At 38.7% G+C, this 25,478-nt stretch overlaps 1 protein-coding gene across 3 annotated transcripts in view; it reads right to left on the bottom strand.

The window, feature by feature from the left end:
- ROBO1 (roundabout guidance receptor 1) overlaps positions 1–23,675 on the bottom strand; it is a 1,062,925-nt gene extending 1,039,250 nt beyond the window's left edge. For all 3 annotated transcript variants that reach the window (XM_070597856.1, XM_070597864.1, XM_070597866.1), the window contains exon 1: positions 23,335–23,675. The gene's annotated coding sequence lies outside the window, so the exon portion shown is untranslated. The remainder of the gene's footprint in view (positions 1–23,334) is intronic.
- Positions 23,676–25,478: the final 1,803 nt, after the last annotated feature.

The raw sequence follows: 25,478 nt of genomic DNA, 5'->3' as shown, positions 1-25,478 counted from the left end.
GATTAATTAATTTACATGTTAATTAATTAAACAAATATTATTGAGCACCTAGCACCTACTAGACACTGGTAACAGGAAATGCAGAAGTGAGCAAGAGGAAAAGTTCCCTAGAGCTTGACTTCCCTAGGGCATGGAGATGGGAAGGCTGACGGTGGACAAAGTCACAGTTTTTCCCCCATTTCATTGTTTAAAGTCAGAAATGTAAAAATAGAACAGATGTTCTTTGTTCTATCAACAAATCCCACCTGTGGGACACCCTACAATTTTTTGAACAGGACTGTCAGAAAGTAAGTGATTCAGAAAATCACCTGACAGAGTTAAGCACATGAAACACATATGACACGGCTGTCAGGGCTTTCCAGCTCACCAAATGATGACTGTCATGAGGAATAAACCCGCTTTAATTATTTCTCCCTGGAGGCCTTCCACAATCCTAAGGATCTTCTGCCTTTTTTCTCCTTTGTTTGACATGAATTAGTCCTTCCTTTTGCCATCTATCTCCACATCTTATTTCCTTCAACTTCCACACTCCCACTGGGAACCAGCCTCTTGGCCAGCTACTTGGTCAGAGATCGACCCAGGATCCCAGTGAGGATTGACAATTTATTTCTTCAAATAAGCCAGAGCGTACTGTTCATCCTCGGGAAAGCTCAAAAGTTTTGCAGGGCCAATTTTATTTTTTCAGCAGACTCTCTAGAATAATTGAGTAAATTTAACATCAAATAAATGATGAGGTGCTTTCTCCTTTCAATGCTGTAGTATACTGTTTCAGAACCCCAGCATCTACAGTAAGTGATTTTCCCACTAAGACAAGAAACATTTTACTGAAATTTAAAGACAATGCAAAATGAGAGACCCACCAGCAAGGTACTGGAAATTAACCTTAGTGGTTTAAAATCCAGAACACAAATGTCAAAATAAAATCTGAATTTTCTCAAGTACAATGTAACTTGATACAAATGAAATCTTTAACATTCCCACCACCTTAGCCTGCAGATCCAATTATCTTCCAACATTTTCTGCTCGACCATGCTGAGCTTATTCAGCAGCCCTCCAGTTAGAAAATATAAAGGGTCTGCAGGTACATTTACACTCAGAGGGAAAAGGTACAGGTGTGAGAAGTGCAATCATTTTCTTCAGGGTTATATACAACAAACAGTTCGGGACCAGCAGGATTTCTGTTCACAAGAAGGTTAGCTCATTGTATTACGCTGTTTGGAGTAAAAATGGGGAAATAGTCAAAGGAAATATGACAATATTTTACGACAGAGTTTTGTAATAAAATACTAAGGCTGTTGCACTGTGCTTTCATTATCATTTAGAATTTTCATTCATTCACTTGTCTGCAATCTCCAGCAGAATGCATCCTGAGGAATTAGTTCCCTGTCTACAGGTCACTCATCGTCTACTGGAAGAGACAGACTCCAAAAATAGATAAGGCAATAAAACAGGCACCTGCTATAAAATGATATGTGCCAATTGCTCCCAGAACACTGTAGAGAGAATGATTAATTCTGTCCTGGCTTACCTAGGATATCGGTGCAAGTGCATAGGAAACCACATACATATGGTGGCTTCATGAACAGCACACAAATAGTTTCTGATTTTCTCACAATCATCCTGAATTTTGGAAAAGAAATGCATGCAGATAGATTTATTTTGTTAACAGGATGTATTAGTGTCTGAAGAGTGCCCATGGTCCATTATTTACACTAATTAGTGTCTCACAGCTTAGAATACATGAATATTTTTCCTAGGATGCAAGCTAAAGCAATGTCAATAATCAAATAAGGAAAATTATCACAGTCTCTCGATTTTCATGATTTCAAGTTTCCAGATTACTCGTTGAGATTTAAATTACCTTCACGTATTGGGGGAAATAAAGTGATCCAGTTCAGAATGACAGCATCAACAACTCGGAGACCTCCTTCATGCTGACAATCTCATACAATTTAAATTATTTCTCCATTTTATGACAAAGCATTTCTAAAATATATAAAAATTCTAATCACTAACTTTGATATAAAAATAGTAAATTGTTGGGGCTGGCCCAGTGGCAGAAGGCTTAAGTTTGCATACTCTGATTTGGCGGGCAGCCCAGGGTTTGCAGGTTCGGATCCTCAGTGTGGACATACACACCACTCATCAAGCCACGCTGTGGTGGTGTCCCACATATAAAGCATAGGAAGATTGGCACAGATGTTACATACAATCTTCCTCAAGCAATAAGAGGAAGACTGACAACAGATGTTAGCTCAGGACCAATCCTCCTCACCAAAAAAAAAAAAAGAAAATAGTAAAATGTGCCAATTCCAAAATCAAATGCACTTCAGGAAGTCCTACTGTATCCGTTTAAGGCACTCCTTCAGACATGGTAATCTCCTCTCTTTATCACATCCTCTGTTTTATAAGAAGCTCATATATTGAACTGCATACACTAGTGAATTTTCAAATTTTATATAACACATATAAATATGCCTATACATAAGTGATTTGCATCAGGAATTTTTTAAGTAAATGTCAGTGCATTTCATCCTTTAATTTTCATAATTTTTAATTTTTACTGGAAAACCTAACGTTGAATATTTTGTATGCAGAACATTTTCTTTTATGCACAAAAGTTAAAATTATGTTCACTCTACCGATCAACATTTTGTACATCACAGCAGGATTGACTATATTAATACTATAAAAATTACAGAAATAATTGCTATATGTGAAAGGAGCATGTGGTAGATTATAAAAGTGGTTGCAAATTACTCCCTTCCCTAAATCCACACTCTTCCCACGAGACGGTGCAGATTCTTCACTCAAGAAGTGGAGTCTGTTTCCCCAAATTTTGAATCTAGGTTCCATGTGACTTGGTTTGGCCTAGAAAACTTCAGCAAACTTGACAAAAGCGAGCCTGGAACAGTTTGTGCTCAGGTGCTTGCTCTCTTTGGAACCCTGAGACCACCACGTTAACAGCTTGGGCTACTTACTGGAGGGTGAGTGATCCTTTGGCACAGAGACAACCCATCTCAGCTTAGTCACGTCCCCCAGCCAACCATCAGCCATTTAGTAGTTCTGGCGTTAACCACCACTTCATTATGGTACTGGTAAACACTTAGCAGAACATCTCAATGGAGGTATGTTTCTCCTGGTACTTCTCTAGCTGGATCTTCTTCTATCTAATTCTGTTTATTAAGCCTATTTAACTGTGTGTCACTAACCAAAAAAAAGAAAAACCAAACTTTAGCTTCTGTACCAAACCAGACTGGTTGCTTCCTATTATCAGAGCTCTGATTTTGTTCCCTAGCTAATAAAAAAAGTAGCTTGTAAACAAGAAGTTCTCTATACTTGCTGCAGAATTCAGCAGCTGTTTCTGATTCCCTTGCTATTTCCTTCTCTAATTATTACCACAATATTAGCAATTGTTCTTACCTGGGCTTCCTTCAACAGCAAATCTGCAGGATGAAGTGCTTTTTACACTAGGCATTGATGATGGAAAAAGCATTTAGACATCACTCGGTTTGGGGATGAGTACTTAAGGGGACCAAGTGACTTTAACCAGGCAATGAACTTTTTAGGCTCAAGCAGAGCCAAGAAGACTGTCTCTAGTACGGAAAGCTCTTGTGTCCACTGTTGTTTCATGTTTTCAGGAAGTATCTTATCCAAAAGTCACTTTCTCCTCCTGAGGTAGAGTTTTGTCTCATTGCTATCATCCATCCACCCATCTATGTGTTCAACAAAATATACAAAGTCCTTATGTAGGAGCAGGTACCCGTGTGAGGCAGTGTGTTCAAAGGCTGATAAGAAATAAATCCCGCCCTCCAGGAAAACCTTGACTCTCCATTTCTACAATCAAATGAGTTACACATGGAGAAATATAGTAGCAAGGAGTCCTTTATTACATGTTTACACAATTACTACGCTGCAAAACTCCTACTAGCTTTTGAAATAATGAACAAGAATATATACGCACACACACACACATATATATGTATATATATATATATATATATATATATATATATATACATATATATACACACATACACACGTATATTGTCTGTATCCACCCCCCTAGGATGAATGTCTAAAATATTCGCTTTTCTATAATCCAGGATACAAATTCTATCCAATGATTAATCCTATTCAAACCTTCTATTTCAGCCAGAAGGGTGCTAGTTTAGTGTTCTTATGGTTTGGAAGGATAAAAGGTGGCCCTGCAAGCATTCAGAATGTTTTTTCTTTAAGTGCAACTTATATCCATTATCCTAACCAGTCAGTCATAGAGAAGGTGCTTATTGCCACATTGTCACTGGACGCCCCTGTTTTGCCCTGGAATATTCTAGCTGAGATCAAATTCTTCCATCACAGCACTGGTATCTATGAGAGATAACACCTAAATAGAACACTACTTATAAGGTGTTTTTTTACAAAAGGAAAAGAATATTCTTAACTTAATGTACATTATTATTAGTTACCAACTCTGGGGAAAAATAAAATCTGGTTCTTGTTTTTTTTTAAACAGGCCAAATAAATTAATGTATTTCTTCCATTTTTAAAACAATTGTCGCTGACTCCCAAATGTATCAGAGCAGTCTACAAGGAGACTCGTTCACACTCAAAGGAAGAATCAGAAAGGCAGCACGGCAGAGGGAATTTGGAGCCAGCCCAAGGCAGGAGCAAAGCCCTCCTGTGCTTCTTACAGGTTGTGTCTTCAGATTTCAAAACGAGAGCAATAATATCAATTCTGCAAGCTTGGGAAAAGATTCAATAAGGTAACCACGTAAAACCCCTACCCAAATCAGACAGCAAAGGTTCGACAAATGACACGTGCCCTCTCCTTTGTGGGATATAACACTTAGGTAGAGTTAATTAGAATGTCACTGCAATTATAAGGAATAAATTAGTTCATTAGGGAATAATGGAACTATGTATGTATATAATTGGCTTAAGGCCAAGCCAGTTTATTCTCTTTTTCTTCATCTATGGCTTTTTTGCCCTTAAATTGCTACTGATTGCGAATCTACCCTTTCTTCATATAAATAGATGTTCTCCATATAGCTATCATTCATTTAAATTGCTTTAGATTTGCTTTTGTGCTACTTTTTGGACACACTGGCAACAGAATACAGAAAGATGCTTTGGAACTTTAGAGAGAAGTGTAAAAAGGAAAGTAAACAACTGAGTCAATCCATTTAATTTTCTCCTATTTCTAAAGAAAGTGAGATATTTAGTTGGATTCATCCTTTTTAGGGTTTATCATAGGCTAACTCTATGGAAAAATTTCAAATCTATTCTTTGCATTCATCCATCCAGAAATGAAATGGTACATTTTTGTATGATATGATTAACATATTCTCTTTAATCCTTAAAAGTACAGAAATTTTGGAGATAAAACATTAGAAAAATCTACATTCATTTTTGGAAAGAAAGGAATAGGCTGCTATTTAAGATGACTCCCGGAAAGATCTGCATAGCTATCTTGTGATCCAAGCATTCTATCCATCAATTTCTGGCCACTTAACTGCTTTAGTGCTTAAACCATAAATTTTTTCAATCCCTCTTCTAATTTGGAATTCTTCCAAAATCTTCTAAAACATGTTTATAGGTGGCATTTTCAAAATAAACATCACTTCAATCACCAATTTATAATATACATTTATGCTTATGCTGGCTCAATTTCTACTTCAGTTTTCCTCTCTTGATGTTGCTTTTCATTTCTGGGCCTCTAGTTTCTCGTACATAAAGTAACAGGATTAGGAATACACACCCGGTTCTCTTCCACCTCCAATGTTCTGGGATTTTATACCTAATATTTTTATTAATTTTCATATTTTACACCACAAAAAAACTCAAAAGCCACCATCAAACCTACAATGGAGCCCAGTTTTTAAAATTAGAGATAGCCTAAAGTAATAATTTCAATTAATACACATTTGTTGCATGATAGCTTATATTTGCATAAGACTTGGTTGATGATTATACAGAATCCTAGTATAAGTTACGTAATTTCTAATATATGTATTACTTCGCTATTATATTCTTTATGCAAAGCAGTATTTGAGTCCATCAGTTATACTCTCCTCAGTAAGGAAGCTGGGCTTAAACTGTTCTTTAGTTTCGAAGTTATGTACTCAATATTATTTGCTTTATACAAAGAAGTATCTCAGCCCATAAATCATACAGCCCTAAGTAGGGAATATAAACTCACTTTCCTCCTACAAATTGGGTTTTCTTTTAAACATAAGTATATTTCACTTGCAGATGTATCTCTAGATGTCACTGTCTGATAGGGAGCATGTGAGCTTGAAACGCGACAAGCTCAGAGAATATCAAAGCAGCCAGTCCTTTCTGTTCATTTATTTTGTAAGTATGTTTGTTGATCTAGACTTATATAGGATACTGGGACTCCTACAAGGACTATGGAAATGGAAATAAAGGGATTCTGTGTGTATGTATCTGCGTATGTATACACATGTAGATTTACAAAGTGCTCTACATTAATGAGCCTGGAGAAATTAAAAAATTTTTATAAACTATATGTAAACATTACTCTTCTAAGCAAAAGTAAAAATATATAACAGAATGAAGAAACACAAGAAGTGGAAGTCTCAGAGAGCTAAAAATGAAAAGAAAGTACAACCTGATGGTATTATATATTATGACAGAATGAAGGGGCCAAGTTTATATTCCTTAATAAGGGGGAAGTTCATATAATCAGAAATCATAGTTCCTCTGAGTATGACGTTCTGCATAGTCACAGATGGAAAGTTCTATTTATTTATAATCACCTCACAACCCAAAAGACATCCTAGAAAAACTGAGAGTGAAAAAAATGACTAAATGTCCGATGGGACTAACACTTGAGAAATGTGCAGGAAAAATTTGCAGTACAGTTCAGGGGAAAACAAAAATGTCTACCCGTTAAAGGAAATACACAACAGCAAATAATGGGACAAAAACTGAAGACAGGATAAATGATCAAGTAACATTATTATAAATATAAACACTAAGATAAAAGAAATAATTTGAAATTGTCAATAGGTAAATATATGAATATGCAAAATTATTGATAATGTGGTTTAAAGAACTATCCTTATATTTTCTTTTACTTTATTACTTGGCTTTCTGATTGCTCATAAAATACATCGTTGTTCAATAGCCATAAAAACTATACTATTGCAGATTTTGTTAGACTTAAGCATATTCGTACTTTCTATTTTGAAGAAATTTTTATGAGTTTTATATACATACATACATATATATATTATTTCAAATAACAAATATTTAGTAGTAAAGATTTAGATCTTCAGATTGCATTATAATGAATTCAAGAAACAATTAGTTGTCTGATAGTGAGTTATGACTTGGCGAAATGCTGTTTTGGGCATTCAGATTCAGAGGTTATGAAGGAGCAGTGAACAAAAGGGAAAGGTATATTGTTACAAACATGTTAAAAATAAATCTGAATTATATCATAAAAAGCACAATTGTATTATCTTTATAGCAGATGGAAGAGATTGATTACAGAAAATTTATAGTCTTTACATGTAGAATTATATTATTAGTATGGATCCACATGGATGTTTAAATTTTGTTGTTTAAGTATAATTAGTTATATTCCAAAGTTCTAATTTGAAATGACAGATATATAACCAAAAAGCAAGGCCCTACATTTCTTTTCAGGTCTTTTCTGTTTTCTTAAATTATCTCTCTTTTTCAGATGGTAGGGCTACTGTAACATGCAGGTATTACGAAACTATTTTTCTACTAGATCAAAAATTCTATGACTAAAACAATTAATTCATTTTGCAATATACTTAGTTCTAGTCACAATCCAATTATCTTGTAATTTTTGTCTACAATAATATCGACAAGGGCTTACAAAGCATTGAAAATCTGATTATTCAGATAACAAATTCAACCATTTTCCTAACTCATAGGATCATTAATGATGGCCAATGAGTATTAGATACCACTGTATTTTTCCCTTTCTTTTTCCCAGAAGAAAGGTGCACAATCTCACCAGTAAAACATAGCAGCTGGTATACCCCTAGCCAGAGTCCTTGAACCCACTCACAAATACATGAAGCATTTTCCACTCAATAAAGATAAGGATTTAAGAATCAACTGTGTCCCAGGCACTATCATGTGGGCAGAAGTAACAAATAGAAACAACATATGCCTCCAATTCTTCAGTTTTCTTAATTTAGAAAGGAAAAAAATTGATGCATTGCTATTTGATATAACTCTTATTACAGTTACAGGAACAATGCATTGTGGAATCAAAAAGAAGAAAGCTACTTTCCTGTCTGGTGGACTCCAGAAATATTTCATGTGTGTATGTGTGTAGGTCACATTAAAAGTATGAGTTTAACAGGTAAGGAAGAGACAGGAAGAGGATTAAGTGATTCCTCTCAGAAAGAAAAACATATGGAATGACAGAGCTGTGAGAAGTTTCTGCATGCATCTCTTCACATATACATTCAACTTATATCTTTTGAATAACTCCTATATGCAAAGCACTCTCTTAGCAATGGAGAAAACCCTGAAATACAGATGCCTTCGCTCCTGGTGCTGATGATCTAATAAGGAAGACAAGACTTTGGGAATTGTGATAAGTCTTTTTGAAAAGGGGCAAGTAGAGCTGCTGTGGGAGCATAAAAAGGGCTTCAGAATGTAGGGTGTTTGGGTCAAGAGAAAGGAAATTCGGTAAGGGACAGAGGTGTTTTGGGATGGTAAAAGATCTCATAAATTACATTTAGTTGTTTGGACTGTATTCTGCAGGCAATGGAAAGAAGTTTTACTCAAAGAGGGTAAATTAGAAAGGTAACACTGACAGCATTAAACAAGAAAAATAAATCAAGGAGAGACTAAAAATTACAGAAAACAGGGAGTCTGCTACAAAATTCCACATGGGAGATGAGGATAGCCTTTCAGAGGTGATGAAGAAGGGAGAGAAAATTGGAAAAAGTATTTCTGAGATATAATAAAAAAATTAGAGATTCCCAAATACGAGTGAGGGAATTCCCAATTTCAGAGGCTGTACCACAGGTTTCACTCAAAAGACCCAGGGCAGTAGGGGGTGGGAAGAATTGAGTAATACTGAGGACCTAGAAGGCAACAATTTGAGTGGTGATTGGATGCTGATGAGTTCATTTTAGAACATGAGAAATCCCGTGGTGGGGTGGCAGTGAGGACAGGCAAATGAAGAGATGCAGTAAACCACAGACAACATATGTTTAAAGCTGGGAAGAGAGATGGAAGCTGGAGAAACATACTGAATATCATAAAAATATTTACTACAGAGTACTGGTTCTCATCTTTGCTGCCCATCAGGATCACCTAAATCCCTTAAAAAAAATCAATGCCCGTTTTAAGTGATCTGGGTGCAGGCTGGACACAGAGTTTTTTTACAAAGACTCCCCAGGTGATTCTAACGTGTGGCCAGGTCGAGAACCTCCGCCACGGAGGGATATATTTGCATGAAGTCTTTTAATGTTAAGAGCCTGGACTCTGAAGTCAAACAGAACAGTCTTAGAATATTTGAACTGAAGCTGTGCCACTTAGCCATGAAACCCAGCACAGGAAAGCCACCGATTCCTTATCCGAAAGGGTGGTGATATCATCTACTCACTGATTTGTAGGGTTAAGTGCAGAAAAAGTATAGAGGTGCTTCTCACGATGCTGAGTGAGCATCTATAAGTATGCTCATCTATAAATATCCTCATCAATTATTATCAATAATCCACATTATCTTATTCTCCATTATATAAAGGATGAAGCTGTGGGAGTTAAGGAGATCACAGAGGGAGAACACGCAGAATACGAAAAGAAAAAATTCTATGGGCAGAATCCAGGGAATACACAATATTCAAGAGCCCAGTGGAGGAGGAGGCAGCAAAGGAAGAAGTAGAAAGGTCAAAGGCTTGCAGGAGATCCAGGAGAGAATGGCGTCTTGGAATTTATTATATCAATTTCAAACGCCACAAAAATTTGAAGTAGGATGAATTCTGAAGCTTGGCCATTGATTTGGCTAATTTTAAATCTATGGGGTCTGAAGGTGATCAGATTAGGGCTGGGCAAATCTGCCACTGGTTGAGGGATGAAGAATTAGAGACAGCTGAAGGTAGGCAGAGGCGGGATACCATTTCAAGAAGTTTAATTTTTAAGAGGAGGGCAGAGGATACAAGAGGACAACTTGAGGAGAAAGAAGGATTATGAAAACTTTGGAGAACTGTTTTTTCTAGCGTGGAAATAATTTTAAAAATAAGTAAAAGAGCCAGTTAATGAAAGGTAGAAGACATATGAAGAAGAAAATTGATGAGTCATGGTCCCAGTGAGAATGGCTGACTTAGAAGAAACAGTGTTTTTACTGAGACAGGAGCATGTGAGCAGGTGTTACACATAATGGTAGAAGGAGCGAGGGAAGCAGAGAGAGAACCCCACTGATGCTGTGGGGCTGGGGCCGCTCTCTGCTGTAACCTGAATTTATTGACGGTGGACATCACTTAGGTTCACTTTCGTGCCTTGTAATGTCTAGCACCCTGCCCTATAGAGATTGGTGTTTAATACATGACCTATGACTTGTTCTAATCAGAGACCGTGCTCATTCTGGGAGGTAGGTAATGGAAGACAAGAATATCAAAGTAAATCAAGGAAAAGTTATAGGAACCACTGGGAAGATCCTGTGAACACAGGAGCATTTCAGTGGTGCCTAGTTCCATGTCTTCTTTATATTCCCTCTCCCACATTCATCTTCCTCTCAGGGAGAGTGGAGGAACTTAATGGAGAAAGAACCACAGCGAAAGAAAAATAGACGAAACCAAGTGCCTGGTGGAGATCTAATGTACAGAGTGGCGTTTATAGTTCATAATATGGTATTATATACTTGAATCTTGTTAAGAGAGTAGACCGAAAATGTTCTCACCCGAAAGAGAAATGGCAATTATTTGACCTGCTTAAGGTGTTAAGCAATCAATGCTAAGGTGGAAATCATTTCGCACTATATAAATGTATCAGATCAACATTTTGTACACCTTAAACTCACACAATGTTACATGTCAATTATATCTCAATAAAAACTTTCCTGGATTTCAGAAGGAGAGGGAGAGCTTTACAGTTTTCTGACAAAAACACTTATTTGCTGCTCTGGCACTAGCAACTAAGGCAAAATAAAGTATATATTTACTAGCATATTAGCTATAGCTCTAGAAAAAAGTACATACAAATTTTTTTTTTTAAATTGGCCCTGAGCTAACATCTGTTGCCAATCTTCCTCCGCTTTTTTTTTTTTTCCTCCCCAAAGCCCCAGTACATAGCTGTATATCTTCGTTGTAAGTCATTCTGGTTCATCTATGTAGGATGCCACCACAGCGTGGCTTGATGAGTGGTGTGTAGGTCTGTGCCCAGGATCTGAACTGGTGAACCCCAGGCTGCTGAAGTGGAGCGTGCAAACTCAACCACTATGCCACCAGGCCAGGCCTCATAACAAGCAAATTCTTTTGTTATGTTCTCTCCTATCTCTGCCCAAGCTCTCGTTCCCTGATACTCACAATGCTCAGAATGAAAGTGTTTGATAAATTTGTCTAGTTGTAAATTATTCTAATAAACTAATAAAATAAGGATCTTCTGTCCATGCTCTTGAGTTTACTAAGCTGAATTTAATTTGATGGAAAAACACCTGCAACCAATAGCATCAGGCAAAAGAGCATGGCTGAGTCAAGCTCAATGTATTGCTCTCCTGGATAAAGTATTCATGACTCATGCCCTTCGCTTGGTACATGAAGCCTTATCTTTCTGAAATGTACAAAGGGCAGCAAGTTTCAGTGCGCTTTTTAAGTGTAACAGTCATCATCCATGAAGAAGAGTTACCTATAAGATGGCAAATTGTACCTGCCCAGAAAACTTAATAGTAATAGAATGAGAGGGCGGATTCAAGCAATATTATATTAGAAGGTTAATCATTACACTAAGGAAAGAAAATATATAATAGGAGGATGGAACTATTGCTTATTTATTTCTAGCACCAAGAGCAATCAGTGTTCTCACCATCACTACAAGACCCTTCCTTGTACATATCCTGCCCCTCAAGGAGTCAGCAAAGGAGCAGGTGCTCCATAATCTGCAATGAACAATATCTGCATACATTTGTGTCACTGGAGTAATCCCATTTGATCACATAAGTCTTTGATCTAGGAGTTTGCATGTGCAGGTGGCTAAGGCATTGCCTTACTGGCCACTTTGTATCAGCCCCAACACAAAGTCCTCCTGGGGTTTCACATCTACTTCACTGCTTCCAGTTATGTAGTCATGTCATTCCAAAACCTCCATCATACTTCTCCAGCTGTCATATACAAAAGCACAGCACTCATTGTTAAGGCATTCTTTTCTCTATTAAATGTACTTGTTTAGTACAATACATTCCACAGAGTAGATGCATTGTGTATGTATATTCATTTTCCATAAAATCTCTTTTGGCTTATTGCCTTTTTCTTAATATTAATAGAGAGAGATTATTCTATGGTGCTGAGTTTAAAATTAACAATTTAAAGGGCATTGAGAAGCCACATTGAAAGGATATTTTTCTAAGCAGTGAGGGTGCCCAACCAAAAATGGACTTCATAAATATTTGTGAAAGTAATCTCTTAATGTGGTAAAATATATACAACATAAAATATACCATGTTAACCATTTAAAATTATACAACTACGTGGTATTAAGTATATTCACATTTTTGTGCAACTGTCACTACTCTGCATGTCCAGAACTGTTTCGTAATCCTAAACTGAAAGTCTATACTCATTAAACAGTAACTCCCATTCCCTTCTCCCCAAGCCCCTGCTAACCACCATTGTCCTTGCTGTTTCTATGAATGTGACCACTCTAGGTACCTCATGTAAGTGGAATCACACATAAGTATTTATCCTTTACTGTCTGGCTTACGTCACGTAGGTAATATTTTCAAGATTCATTCATGTTTTAACATGTATCAGAATTTCATACCTTTTTAAGGATGAAGAGTACTCAACTGTAGGTATATATCACATTCTGTTTATCCACTTATCCGTCAACAGACATCTGGGTTGTTTCTCCCTTTTGGCAATTGTGAATAATGCTGCTATGAATGAGGGAGTAAAAATACTGATTCCAGTCTCTGCTTTCAACTTTTTTGGCTATACACCTAGAAGTGGAAGTGCTGGATCACATGATAATTTTGGTTAGTTTTTTGAGGAATCACCATACTTATTTCCATAGTGGCTTCATCATTTTACCTTCCCACCATCAATGCACATTTCCAGCTTTTCCACACCCTTGCCAACACTTGGTATTTTCTGTTTTTTTGTTTTTGTTAGGGTTTTTTTCATAATAGCCATCCTAATGGGTATTAATATAACATTAAATTTGATATTTGAAAGAGTTTGAGTGAACTTACCTCCTTAAATGAGGAATTTAATTCCTTATGTGAAGGAATCCAAATGGTAAGGGATGGAATTTTCACCTCTGCTCAATCTCATTTTCTTATACTCCTGTGTCTTAACAGATGATGTCTGCTGCACTGCCATCTCAGGCAAACACATTTTGAGTGAATATTAAAGGAATTCACCAAAGATAAATTGTAACTCTCCCTTTGGGTTTTCTGGGGCTTCCTATTGTCATTGTCTTCTTGGCCAGGCTGAGACTATGTTTCTTTCCAGGAAATGCTAAAATCTGTAAAGTTGCAAAATTATCCTCACCAACATGATCCTGAGTATAATCCAACTCAGTGGCAGGTGTCCAGTGAAGATTAAATGTTATTAGCATCTGCTGTAGAATTTACTCATTCATTTATTTGTTCGTCTAAATTTTCTTGTGAGCTTATTCTTCCCAACTCTGTGCAACAGAAGTTTCTGTGATGATGGAAGAATTCTATATCTGCTCTATCCAATACGTTAGCCACAGGCCGCATGTGGCTATTGACTATGTACAAACGTGACTTTTTAAAGTGAAACTTAAAAGAATTAAACATGAATATCATTAAACAATCAGCTCCTTTGTAACACTAGCTACATTTTAAGTGCTCAACAGGCACAGAGAGCTACTGGCAAAGTGTTAGACAGTAAGGTTCAGATGGATACACAGAGAAAGTGTTCATCATCTTTGTCCTAGTTAGTCAACGTACAGTCACTAAAACTGACACATAAATAGTGCTTGTAACAAAGGCTAGTATCAGCAAGTGTTAAGTCCTACTGAAACACAAATGAAAGTGAGATGAACTTCCAGGGGAAAATTAGGAAGTGCTTCAAAAAGGAGGCAACAATTAAGTTAGATCTTGAAGGGTGAATATGACCTCTCTAGATAGAGAAGGAGAAGGATATTTTAAGAAGATAGAAAGGCAAAGACCTTGAGTTGGAAACAAAGTGGTGCGTGGAAGGGTGATGAAGTGTGTGGGGTATTAAAAGAGACACTAATCCTAGGGGAGAAGTGAGAGAAGTGCAAAGAAGTTAGAAAAGTAGTTCAGAATCTGAGGGTGAACGGCAATGTGCAGAAGAATTCAGACCTGAAGTCATACAAAGAGACAACAAAAAGAATGAATGAGTAAAGGTACACCATCAGTTTGTTGATTTCCTAAAAGAGTTCCTCTCCTTGATCAGAATTACGTCAAAAAGCATTAACTGGAAGGAATTGAAATTAGTGGCCTGAGGGTAACTTGCATTTGGTGTAGAGGCTTTTTTTCATTTTTACTTTTTTTCAGGGAAGCTAATAAATATAAGATTCTCTTACTGCGTAAACCAGGCCATTCTTAAACGCTCTGAAATTAATACCCAATATTTAAATAATCCAAGACTTATTTAGCACAAACCACGTTTGTTTGGCATTTGGTTGTCTATTAGAGACTGAAAAGCAAGTTCTTAGAGAAACTGTCTACAAGTGTACAAGCAGGTGAGGTTGTTTTACAATCCTCTTATTTCCTCATTCCAAGGTAAAGTTTAATATAGTATGTACAGGGCACTGCAACAATTTCCTTTCTAAACTTTTGGTGATTGGATTAATATTTTAGAGAGCTTATTTAAAGTTTACGCATTGATCAAAAGCTGTTAGCTGTTGTGCTGAAATGTTGTTCTGCCTCTGGGTTATAATTCATCGGGCAAAGAGTCAGTCAAGCTTCTCTCCTAGACTGAGTCATGATTATTCCTTTGATCTATCGAAATTCACTTCTAAGGTTTACCCTTGCTGGAGTCCGATGAAAAAGACAAGCGTGTCTTTGGGATATTCATTGATATTCTTTATAAAGAACCAAAACTGAAGCAAATGATGCTTGGCATAGCTAAGGACTCATTACACGTGAACAATTACATACCATTTAAAGAGATTTTACAGTTTGTCATAAAAAGCATTGGTATTTAATTGTGGCTGAATATAAACCTATTTTGGTTGAAATCTTAATTAATGCTCTTCATTGTGGTTCATTAACATTGTGATGATTTAGTGAGATGATGGCCCACATACGAACCTGGCAGACAATGGCCAGAAAAACCTGTCTTAAATGAGCACAGATGCCAAGTAGCCTTATAGGCAAGATAGCAATCCACTCACATATGAAACATTTACATGTGACAGCCACATTTCTCAGCACATGGAAATTAAAAGCAATTCGAGATAGATCAAAGACCTGAATGCAGAAAAGCAAAATTTTAAAACTTTTATGGAAAATATATGACAATATTTTATGATTTCACCACAGGGAATGGTTTCTAAAACAAGAAGTAAAAAGACTTGGCCACAATGAAAAATCTTTTATTACTTTTAATGAAACACAACACAAATCTTTTTTTTTTTAGTAAAAGACTCTGTTAAAAAAAAAAGGAAAAGGATAAGATACAACCTAGGGAAAAATATTTTGCAATGCATATACTAAAAATGAATTAGACTATAGAATATATAAAGGACCTCTATAAATCTATAAGAAAAAGATAAATGTCTCAGCAGAAAAATGAGTAAAATATAGGTTTAAGCAATTCACAGTAGAGGAAAACTGAATTCTCAATGAAAAGATGCTCACTGAACATATAATTAGAAAAGACAAGTTAAAGCCATTCAAATGGTAAAATTAAGAAACGCCACAATACTGGCTCTGGCCTGGTGGTGCAGTGGTTAAGTTAGCACCTTCCGATTCTCAGCGGCCTGGGGTTCGCCGGTTCGGATCCCGGGTATGGTCATGGCACCACTTGGCATGCCATGCTGTGGTAGGCATCCCACATATAAAGTAGAGGAAGATGGGCATGGATGTTAGCTCAGGGCCAGTCTTCGTCAGCAAAAAGAGGAGGACTGGCAGCAGTCAGCTCAGGGTTAATCTTCCACAAAAAATAAAAAGAAATGCCACAATACTAAATGTTGACAAGGATAGAGAGAATGGTAGCTCTCACAACTGCGCTTGCAAAATTGTAAATGCTACAAGCACTGTGTGGGATTTGGGCAATATCTTAAAATAAGAAAGAAATAAATTCCACAAAATCAAGCACTTTCACTCCTATGCCTATACCTAAAAAAGTATTGGATATGGACACCATGATGCATGAGTCAAAAAAATCATTGATACACTGTTAGTTATAATGGGAAACTGAAAATGACTGTTAATGAGAGAGGGAAAAGTAAATTATAGTAGGTTTATAAAGTGGAATACTATACGGCAATGAAAATGAATGAAGTAACTCTTCCTGCAGCAACTTGAGTAAATCACAAAAAACAATATTCCCAAGGATGCACATAGTATGCTATTTTAATATTAATTAAATTAATTAATATTTTAATTATTTAATACAATACTATATATGATTGAGGTATACATACACATGGTAAAATCAAGAAAGAAACGTACGGAAATCATAGTAGCAAATTTACAATATTGGTCACCTCTTGGAGAGAGATGTCCTCTGGAAGAGTACACAGAGGGCTTCAATTCTATGTTTACTGCATTCTTACTTGATCTGGGTGGTAACTCACAGACACGTGCTTTACCATTTTCTCTGTCTTTGCCAAATTAACGTCATAATAACAAAAAGTCAAAATCATTAAAAGCTTCAGGTACTCTGCACAGCAGCACTTCAACTCTAAAGACTATCATGTGATTATCAAAATTCTGCTCTTGGTAAGTGCACCCTTCTGATACAGGCTTTTAGGGTTCAGTAAGAATGAATCACATGACTTAACCTACTATCCTCTGTGATCAAATTTTCCTCTGAAGCATAGTAATCCAGGAAGCCATGCTCACAGTTCTCAATAAGATCTAAGAAGTTATGCCAGATAACTTCTGGTCTAGATTCGTCCCCTATCTGCCAAATTAAGCTCCATATTGATCTGGCTGAGTTGAGAAGCAACTGCTGTGATAAACTCCAAGTGCTGGTTACACCTGGAATGCTTGTTAAAAAGTGAATTCCAGAGCCCCACCCCCATGTATTCTAATGTAATAAATCTGGTGAGGGGTGGGGGTCCAGGGAGTGATATTTTAATTGCTATTTTTGTTGATTCCAAGGTTTCCTTGGTTCAACGGCCAAAATTTGAAAAATACTACTTCAAGGAATTCACAGTCCCGTGATGGACATGAATAAATAAATGCAATGGAATTTGGGGGATATTATTAAGAAAGGATCAGAGAGCGTTAACATGAAGGGCTGCACAGAAGAGGTAACACCTGTTTTTCATTTGCAAAGATTACCCAAGGATCCAGAAAGTGAGAACCATTTTTGACAGAAGTTCTGAATAAACAACAGCAGAGAGTAACAAAATATCCTGAGTATTTGAGAAAACACAAGTAAATTTTCACAGTTATTGGTAAAGCGGAAGACTGAAGAGAGGAATTCCAGGGCTAGATGATAGAGCACCTTGAATGACACCATAAGGAGTGTGGACTTCATCATTTGTGCTCCAGAAAGATGACTCTGGCAGACATGATGCACGTGCATTCAAGTGGGGCAAGAATGGAGGCGTGGTGATAGCTTAGAAGGGTGATCCCAGGAAGCAGAAGTAGGAATTGGGAGTAGGTCTGTCTGTGGGAAGAGGCTATGTTCACGTGAAAGAAAATCATCAGTCTATGTTTTTAATTGCTTGAATGTAGTGGATAAGCCAGAGGGATAATTAAAAGGTGAATTTGTCTGGATGCGTTATGTGTTATTTCTGAGTTGGAAATCAAAGTAGAAAAGCAAGTTTGGCAGGAAAGATAACGCACATTACTTCCACTGGTTTCCTTTAGCACATTTGCCTTTAAAATATTTGTAACACCTCTGTAGGTGGAGACCTTTGGAAGATCTTTGGATCTAGATCTTTGGAAGTATAAGTGTGGCAATCAGGAGCAATGTATGGACTAGAGATATAAAATTTGTATTTCATTACTGAAACTCTAGAAATGTATCACACCATCCAGCATAACTGATGAGAATGAGCAGACAATGAAGGCTAAATGCAGAGATACAATGAACAAATAGAAAATTACAGTTGACAGATAATTTATGTAAAAATATATAACACAGAGCGAATGCTCGATAAATATTACTTTACTCCTCTTAATCTCCAAATAAAGACCAAATTAGATGGCAGAAGTTATAATTGATTGGGAATTTCAGAGGTATAAAAAACTGTGAGAGTTGGAATAGTCAGAGAAGTTTCATGATGGAGGAGGAACATGAACCTCCCCAGGCAAATAAGTATGTTTGGCCAAGTGAAGGAGGATCTTCCAGATCAGAGAAGCTGTGTGTGTAGAAGTCTGAAGGTGGAGGGCTACAATTTCTGTCTGAGAATGACATGATAGATTCTTCCAAGATTCCTTAGCCATATTTATACAAATTTCAAAGGAAATAATGAAGGCCCTGAGTTTCACCCCTCTTATCTGAATTCCAAAGATGATGATACAGTTGCCGTAGGGGTCAGAGGTGGGCTTTCTTACTAAGGAAGTTCTTCACTGCTTATGACATCCTTGGAAAGCCACTATTTATAGAATATTGGCCTGACGGAGATACAAAGAACGGTTTGGACATCAAAAGGATGTGTTTGTTGGTGTTGGTGTTATCAAGTTGATTCTGACTCCCAGCGACCCTGTGTACAGCAAAGCAGAACACTGCCCCGTCTTTCTGTGCCATCTTCTCACCTTCTGGTGCTGTAGCAGACAATGCTCTGCTACTATTTGTAGAGTTTTCATGGACAAATTTTTGGAAGTTGGTGGCCAGCTCCTTCTTCCTAGTCTGTCTTAGACTGGAAGCTCCGCTGAAACCTATCCACCATGGGGGACTGCTGTTATCGAAATCCCAGTGGCATAGCTTTCAGCATCACAGCAACATGCAGCCACCACGGTATGACAACCAACAGACAGGTGCCATGGTTCCCTGCCTGAGAAATGAACCCAGGCCCCAGACCACACCAGCGAGAGCGCTGAATCTTAACCACTAGACCACCAGGGCTGGTTGGGAGGAAAAAAGGATATTTAGGAGATTTAAAAATTATGAGAGCTGAAACAAAATTAAAAAAAATAATAAAATGCCTTATTTAAATATGAGAGAAAAATAAGTCCATGGCATACTGGACCGTGTACTTTGTCATGAGAAAGAACTTGTTTCCAATCGTGGATCTGCCCCTTATTTGCTGAATGGCTACGTATATCTCACTTAACCTCTGTGTGTTTCAGTTTCTTCATACGTTAAAGAAATCTATTAAAGCATCCTTCAGAAGAGTGATGTGAGGATTGAATGAAATCTCTACTGCAGGTAGGGTGCCTAACAGAGTGTCTATAGTTTCTCCTATAATACCTTGGATGAGTCAGTTACTCCCCTAGGACCTTTATTTTCTATAGAATTAGGAGAATTGGCTGGTGCATGGAGCACTGATAGATTTTAGGTATATACATGAATGTACTCAACAATAATATTACTCACTCACTTCAACAGCAAGTTTAGGGAAATAAATGATTATGTGATCAGCCCACTGTATGCTATTGTATTTCTGTTTCTGAACTCAGAGATCTGAGAGAGAGAGAGAAAGCAGTTGAGTTTTCTGGGTGATAAGGAGGAGCTCATTCTCCAGCAGATTGGATGGAACCTCACCTCAAGTTACATTTCAAGTGGTGCATTGCGCCTGCTCATTCATCAAGCTGCCAAGGGCGTTCTTTGCTGCCTTGCTTTTTTCTCTTAAAATTCACATCTTTGCTGTGTCTTGAGTTGCTCAGCCTCATAATGAAAGTAACATATTAAATCTTGGTTAAATAAAAATAGCTCCTAATATATCAGGTATAGATGTATGCCAAAAGGTGAGATTTCACTGCTGACGACAACCCTACTTTCCGAATATTGCAGGCAAGGGTATAGCTTCCCTTTCATTTCTGATGGATGTTATTTTATATTTGAATTCATTCTACTATATCATAAAATAAAAGATAATTATACAGACCAATATAATTCTCTTTGGGGAAATATTAGGATATGTTTCTTTATTTTGTGCAGTACAAAGTAAGAGAAAGTCAGATTTAAACCTATGGTACACCCTAGGCAGCTGTTGAGTTTCTGCCCTCCTCCCCACTGCGCACAGCGCTCCATCACTGGAAATCACTAACCCTTCACAGGATACAGCCTAGGAGATGGTAACACTGGTTCAAGGACAGGGCAAGGGAAGGGAAGTGGAAGGAAGGAAGTGGGAAAATACAGCAAGCATGTGATTAACAGCTGTTTTCTGGAGCAAGCCTCCACCAGGGCCCTGCAGCTGTGTCACTGTGCTTCAGTTCTGCAGATCATACAGGGCTGAATTGGAAGATGCACGGAGCAGGAAGATACGAGGAGAAAGGCTAAAGGAAGTCCAAAATCCATGGCAACGATATGAGGTGAATGCCCTCACTCCTCACATACTCCTCAGCTATACACTTCCCCCGCTCTTATGGGAGGAAGATAGATGCCTAAGAAACAAACAAAGTCCTCCCACCAGCTGGATATTTGTTCTGGGTTGGTGCTGTTTATAATTTTGGTGTTTATTCCTTGTGGGAGTAGGAATAGAAGGGAGTTGAATGGAACACCTACCAACTCTTTAATAAACACCTTTAATAAAATCAGCATGCTGCATGTCTTCTAAAATGCTTTCAAAAGAGCCTCCTGTGCCTCCACAAAATACAGAAGAGATGCAAGATGGAATGAGTCTCTCAAAATAAGTCCTAGGAGCATCCAAGTTTGGGCCTGACAGCTCAGCTAGTGGGTTTCTAGTTGGCCTCCTAATAAATCAGTGGATTCTCAAAATATTTTCTGTTTAGTATTACATGCTAGTTCCCAAACAATCACAATGAAGGGGACAAATGGAAAAAGGGAGAAGAGTGCAATGATATTGTCTTACCCCATGTGCTCAGAGGAGTATATTTCCTCTGCAAGGTCCCTGTCAAGCAACCAACGTCCCCATGTGGACCATTTCATACAGTCCTGCATATATGCTCCTTCCTCCAAATGCTCAGCAGGGGTTGGCAATCCACCTGCAAATTAAACGACCTCCCACCAGTACTTGGAAATACACAAACCATCTCTTAACAGGCCTGTGTAACACACAGCCTGATAAAAATCGCTTGAAAGAAACACGACTGACCCAGAGGAGTTTGCAAGGTCAGGGCACTCCCTGGTGGGGGCGTGAAAGAGTGGGAGGTGCTGAGGTCAGGGTTAAATGACACTGCGAAATGAAGCCCCCTGCCCTGCGATCTCCTTCCTTCATCTCTAGAGGTGTCTCCAGTGAGCCCCTTCGGTGCCGCAGAGAGGCCGGGAAGCGCATTTCAAAGCCGCATCTAAGGCAGCCCACTTAAAAGAAACCAAGAAAATCCCGGACGATGACTGAAATCGGCCCAAATCACTTGCTACCTTTCTTTTCTGGCTGCCTCATCAGTGTTTCCCTTCTTCCCTCTTCGTCCCCTTTACCCTTTGGGGTGCAGTCCTCCAGGACGCTTGGGGTGCACCCTAGGGATTTTCGGGTAGCGGCAGGACCTCTGCCCAGGGCTGGAATAGGAGGTCTTATCATTCCGTCTGCCCATCCCACCTGACTGCCTGAAGCACAGAGGTCCCCAGAAGGATAACTCGGGACCTCTGCAACCAAGTGCGCGCGTCCTGCGCGGGGCCCTCTGGGCTCTCGAGGCGCGTGGCCGCTGGGCGCAGGCTGCCTCCGCGGCGCCGCAGCCCCTGGCGGAGCGGCAGCCCCGGCTGCAGCAGTGGGATTGCCACGCCGAGCCGCCTGCTCCGCCCGCCCGCAGGGCTCTGCCTGCCTCTCCCCATTGTGTCCGCAGAGCTGCGGGGCTGAGCCGCGCGCCGCCGCACCCGCGCCAACCCGAGCGCCACGCGGGAGGAGCGGGGAGAGAAAAGGGGGCAGGGAGAAGGAGCGAGAAGGGCCCCCAGAAGGGCACAGCGCTTCATCAATAATGCAGAGGCGACTGGACCTCCCTGCAATACGTTTTCTAGCTAAACGCCACCAACTGGAGCGCTTCCTGGCACGTCCCACGCGTGTGGTTTTTGTGTGTGAAAGATAAGATGCATCTTGTCCATTCATCTGTTCTCTCTCTTCCTCTCTCCTTCCTTCTCTCCCCAGATCAAGGCCTCTCTGTCTTAGCTTTAAACTCCCCACCTTCTCCACCTCAGGGCTGCATTTCCAGGCAAAAAGCTGCAGGTTGGAAACGCAGGCCTTGAAAGACCTCACTGCCTACAGGTCTACGTGTCACCAAGAGTTTACCAAAATTCATCCAGTAATGCTTGTTTTCAAAGCCCCCATTCTCATCCTCCTTGAAAAATGCTTTCAAAGTTTGGGAGCTCAAATGGCGTTGGAACTGCTGGTTTCTGTGCCTCAGACCACATCATGAACCACGGTGCAGTCGAGAAACCGAGATTACGCGGCAAAGTTGCCGAGCACCAACCCAGCAAGCTGCTGCTGCTGCTTGGAGCATCCTAAGAAGCAGTTGTTCTGTGTGTCCCCAGGAAGCCCAAATGAGCCACATAACCTCCTCAAACAAGGGTTAACCCAGCCATATGCAACAGACGCAAACCCCGAAACTTCTTTGTGAAGCAGACACAGCCCACCCAGAACGGACACTCAGTACAACTCGCAAGGAAATAAACAAACATCGCATCCCCGCAGGGAAACTTGTTGAATCCCGCCCGAGCGTTCGGCTGCAATTTCCCGTTTAGCCTGAAGGTTTTTGATTCTACCCCCAAATCCCCCAGTGCACCAGTCACAATTTCTGGACAAACTGCAGAGTCCATTCCGCACCCATTCTGCACTCCAGCCACCACCAATATAAAACCGAGCGTGCCCTTTCTGACAATTCGAAAGCCGGGTCTCACTTCCTTTGCCATCATTTGGGAGACTCACCCTTCGAGAAGACTGTTCTCAGAAATCTGGCGGCTCCGTGGTGCAGGCACAGCCCTCCAACTTTGCTGTACTCAGAGACCCTCCTGAGTTCAATCCAAGGAAAAACAGTCTGAGGTTTATAAACATAAGATGGGGAAACAGGGCGAGTGAAGTCGGGTTTCTTCTCAGCGTCAGCACCCTGGAAAAATCCAATCCTTCTTCAGTAGAGAATTCTTTCAAACCCGTTATCTGTATTACTATTAATGCGCAGAGCAGACGGCATTGCATGCAAATATGTTCAAGTGTGCGCTTCTATTGGTGGCTGCGGAGGCCCCTGGGTCCTACTGCTCCGGCTCTAAAGTACACAGCGACACTACGCACGCAGCCTTGGAGGCGCGGAGGGGAAAATGGATTTAATTGATTCGTTACCTCTGGTATTGTAATGCCTGCTGCGATGTTTAACCGAGGAAAAAACCCTCACATTTAAACTCTCGTCATGTGATCTATCATTCCATATTTCCTTTTAATTGTGTAGAGTGGCTTTGAAAATACAAAGGCTTTTAAAAGAACATTTTCTAAGAAAAATTCACACGGATACTTTTGGCATGAAAACCCTCCTTTTTTTTCCTATTAAGCATTACTTGGACATAAATCAAGGAAATAATTATATAGTCAGATACTTTTGCACTTCACTTAAATAAAATAGCGTCTAATTTTATTCTTGAAAATGCATGGCTACTCCAAGCAAAATAACTTAGGTTAAAATGGTAGAAGCTAAAATATGAGTGTATGGATTCTAAAACATGGGATATGTTTTTTAAATGTTACTGAAAAAATACCATTAATGACAATGCCATGGACATTATTTTTATTTTGCAAACTAAGACATTCATAAATATTTTACATGTGAATATTGATGCAAAAATACAAATCAACATAAGATATTGAAAATGTCACAATTTGTCAACAAGCATTCACCGTTAATTGCCAGATTTTCTTTTTACAGTTTCTCTCTTTGCAAATCCATTAGTTATGCAAATTGGCACAAGGAGATTTAAAGTGAGGCAGGCTGGTGGTGACCGGCAATTTGAAATATTGTAACACTGTGCAAAAACACTTCAGTACATCATCATTAAAGGCAGCTATCTTAAAAATTAGAATATTAATAGCTGAATCTTAAGATATATGAACTTAAAGCCTTTTAGCATGCTTTTCCCTGACCTTTGCTTTTGTGGAAGGAAAGAGAAATCCTCATGTAAACTGAAATGACACAGACACTCCACCAAGTTCCGTCTCAGATATTTGCTGATATTACAACTTAGGAAGCAACGTAATTTTATTGTGTTTTAGATGTAAATAGTAAATATAATTATAAAGTGATTATGTCTATAATTTACGGTTCAATGCTATTAGAAAGTGATACACTGAATAAGGTCAGTAGCAAGCAACTCATAAATTCGCCAGCCATGAATAAACTAAATAAATGAAAAGGCAAAATGCAAAAATAGAATGGAATTGAGATTGTATTGGAAATGCATGTATAGTATTTGAATTTATGTAGTGCGTGCCTCGATCTTTCTTCATTTCCATAACTCCTTCCCTTGCAGCCCTTTCCCCTCCCCCATCAGTAACCCTTGACAACAGAAGTGTTACTTCAAGTCCAGGTTGCCTCTGCCGCCTCGCAGACCTAACTTACAGATTACATCCTTGTAGGAAACAGAATTAACTCTTACATTACTGAGATGTGAAAGAAGAGTTTCCTTCAGGGGTTAGAAAATCCAGCATTCTTATGTATAGTCCCAAAGTTTCACCAAACATGTATTTCTGAAACATCCATGCTCACGAATTCAGAGTGAAAAGACGGCATCAATTGGCATTCCATCAGAGTCAATTTGCTGCATTTCCCCACTGCTGTTGTGGTTCTGAACAGCTTTTTGGAATGAGTTTTACTCAGGCTTATTACAATCTCTTTAGCCCAGGTTAAGAATTTTTCAATTTACAGTAGAGTTAGAGTTAACATAAAAATATCAAGATATTACTATATTCAATATCAGAGTATAAGGGACTCATCTGTAAAGAAAAAAAAGACTATTTGCTATAGTAAGGAAAGCCTAATGGCCATGCAAAGTTGAATGGAGATGATTGATACTCAGTTCTTTTTTAAA

The sequence above is a fragment of the Equus przewalskii genome, chromosome 27 (genome assembly GCF_037783145.1).
Source record: "Equus przewalskii isolate Varuska chromosome 27, EquPr2, whole genome shotgun sequence".
Lineage (NCBI taxonomy): Eukaryota > Metazoa > Chordata > Mammalia > Perissodactyla > Equidae > Equus > Equus przewalskii.
Note: the sequence above shows the minus strand (reverse complement) of the source record. Positions and strands in the feature narration are given on the sequence as shown.